This window comes from Epinephelus moara, chromosome 24 (assembly GCF_006386435.1).
Source record: "Epinephelus moara isolate mb chromosome 24, YSFRI_EMoa_1.0, whole genome shotgun sequence".
NCBI lineage: Eukaryota > Metazoa > Chordata > Actinopteri > Perciformes > Serranidae > Epinephelus > Epinephelus moara.
In genome coordinates, this window is record NC_065529.1 from 9,104,862 (window position 1) to 9,108,103 (window position 3,242).

At 42.9% G+C, this 3,242-nt stretch overlaps 1 protein-coding gene across 1 annotated transcript in view; it reads right to left on the minus strand.

The window, feature by feature from the left end:
* The window catches only part of nucks1a (nuclear casein kinase and cyclin-dependent kinase substrate 1a), a 35,458-nt gene that overhangs the window by 14,738 nt on the left and 17,478 nt on the right, over positions 1-3,242 (minus strand). The window lies entirely within an intron of this gene.

Consider the following 3,242-nt stretch of genomic DNA (forward strand, 5'->3'; position numbering starts at 1 on the left):
GGTGCGAAAGGTGAAGTGCGCTGGTCTTGTCATACAAAGTTTGATGGAGTGTCAACTGGACAATATGGAGATATTTGCATCTTGAAAGCCGGACTACAAATGTGGATAGACAGGGAGAAACACACGCAAGCCTAAGACGTGGTAAGATACGATATTCCTCACTATATGAAGTCACTGATAACAAGATCTGTATAATGGGTTGTAAAGAAATTCGTCAGGTTTTTATTTTGTAGACAATCAATCTGTATTTATAGCGTGATGGGATGACAGTACAATGATGTGTGCGGTGTCCCTGGAGAGCTCTGCTCCTGCGCTTTCATGTGATATGCGTGGCATGTCTGTGCGAGCCTGCGTTCGCAAGTAATCCATCCAACAGTAATGTGTGTGCAGAGCTGTATGAAAGCTCTGTTATACATCATTTTAGTGTAAATTTATCATTGTTTTTCGCTGTGAAAATATTGGACTACCGACAAGTGCTTGGCCTTCTCGGAAAGCTACAATTCCGCTGTTTCACGTGATATGCGTGGCTTCTCGCTATAACCCAAGGTTGCGGAGAAAATCCACAGAGAAGAATGGGTGTGAATTTGGACGCACTATGCGTCGTTCGGGCCCATAGGGTTAAGACTGACAATGAGTCAAAAAGTTGTGTCTCTGTTAGCCAGTCACTATCTGATTGGATTTATTTCCTGAGCTGCATGTATAATGGACAAAAAATTGAAATGCAACTCTCATTTTTCGCAGGTTTCAGTTAAGATCCAGGACTTCTTAGGCTTTCAGTAGATATATTTCTGTCAAATTTGGGTTGTAAATTTGTGAAAATCTGTGTAAGTGAGCATTTCTCCAAGATAACGCATCCACCTGACAGGTGTGTCATAACAAGACGCTGATTAAACAGCATGACTACTACACAGGTGTACCTTGGGATGGTCACAATAAAAGGTCACTTTAAAATGTGCAGTTTGACACAACACAATGCCACATATGTTCCAAGTTTTGAGGGAGTGTATCACTGGCATGCTGACTTCAGGAAAGTACAGCAGAGCTGTTGCCTGTGAACTGAACGTTCATTTCACTACCATAGGCCAATGTTGTTTTCATAAATTTGGATTTACATCCAACCACCCTCACAACAGCACATCAAATATAGCCACACCAGCTCAGGACCTCCACATCCAGTGCCTTCACCTGCACCATTGCCGGAGACCAGCCACTTGAACAGGTAGTGTAACAACTGGATTTTTGTTTGCACAACTCAAGAATGTCTACAAAAACCATCTCCGGAAGCTCATCTGCGTGCTCATCATCCTCATCGTCTTGACCTGACAGCAGTTCGTCATGGTAACAGACTTGCGCAATTGTAAAGCTGGTTGGATGTACTGCCAAATTCAGAGAAGCAATATTGTAGATGGCTTATGGTCGTGAAATGAAGATTCAGTTTCAGACAACAGCTCTGGTGGACATTCCTGCAGTCAGCGTAACAATGGCATGCTCCTACAAAGCTTGTGACATCTGTGGCATTGTGTTGTGTCATCAAACTGCACATTTTAGAGTGGCCTTTTATTGAGACCATTCCAAAGCACACCTGTGTAGTACTGATGCTGTTTAATCAGCCACACCTGCCAGGTGTATGGGTTATTTTGGAAAAGGATAAGTGCTCACTAACATGGATTTTTATCTAATTTGTGACCAAAATTTGACAGAAATATATCTATTGAATGCATTAAAAAGTCTTAGATCCTTAACTTAAGCCTGTGAAAATGGGAGCAAAAACAAAACTGGGGCATTTAAATTCTTGTTCTGTTTAAATCAGGATCCAGAGCCTGGACTGGTGGTAATGCACCTGAAGCTGTTTGTTAACTGCCAAAAACACCAGATGGATAACTTGTGAACTAGCAGTTTAGTTACACCAATACCAGTCTAGCTATTGTTAGCTAGCTGATAACCACCCACAAACTCATAAATAGATGGATCACATTTATAAACATGAGCCAGGTGGCTAATTTTAGTGCAACCTAGACTGCCATAATCACAAGGGACATATTCTGTAAGTGGGTACTTTCACAGACTGTTAAGTTTAATTTTTTTTTTTGTTGAGTTCTTTCCCATCACGTCCAGCCATCAGCTATCGATGATGCATTCGTAGCCTCTGCACAATCAAATTGTACTTGTGCTTACATTATGTGGTCTGCAGTTCTGGCAGAAAGTGGGCCAGCATATTCAAACTAAATGAGTGTATGTGCATAACAATTGTATATTACAAAATTATGGATGATCAATGATAGCGTCAACAAAATATTTTGATACTGCTGAGCTGAACTATGTGATAGTAGTTCCTGACATTCACACTACCCATTGACCAATAGAGTTTATCTACAGGAAGGAGTGACGCGGTGTGCTAGTCACACACCACAGTAAGAGCCTCTCACCTGCAGCTCTTTATAGCTGACTGTGGCTGTTTCTGTTTCTACTATTCCTCCCTGCAATACAGTGATCTGCTGACCAAATAGTGCAGTAAATTTAGATTTAGATTAGACCTGCTTTTATTGAGGAAAAGCACTGCTACTGAGAGTCTGGGACCTTGGTGACAAACACATCGCATTCTCTATAAAATCTTCACAGTAAAAGCATCCTGTGAAGCAGTAATAGTAGGAAAAGTTGGTGTTGCATCATCAGTAACTAAACATGTGGCCTGTGGAATGTTGGTCCACTCCTCTTCAATGGCTGTGCGAAGTTGCTGGATATTGGCAGGAACTGGAACACGCTGTCGTATACGCCAATCCAGAGCATCCCAAACATGCTCAATGGGTGACATGTCCGGTGAGTATGCTGGCCATGCAAGAACTGGGATGTTTTCAGCTTCCAGGAATTGTGTACAGATCCTTGCAACATGGGGCCGTGCATTATCATGCTGCAACATGAGGTGATGGTCGTGGATGAATGGCACAACAATGGGCCTCAGGATCTCGTCACGGTATCTCTGTGCATTCAAAATGCCATCAATAAAATGCACCTGTGTTCGTTGTCCATAACATACGCCTGCCCATACCATAACCCCACCGCCACCATGGGCCACTCGATCCACAACGTTGACATCAGCAAACCGCTCACCCACACGACGCCACACACGCTGTCTGCCATCTGCCCTGAACAGTGAAAACCGGGATTCATCTGTGAAGAGAACACTTCTCCAATGTGCCAGACGCCATTGAATGTGAGCATTTGCCCACTCAAGTCGGTTACGA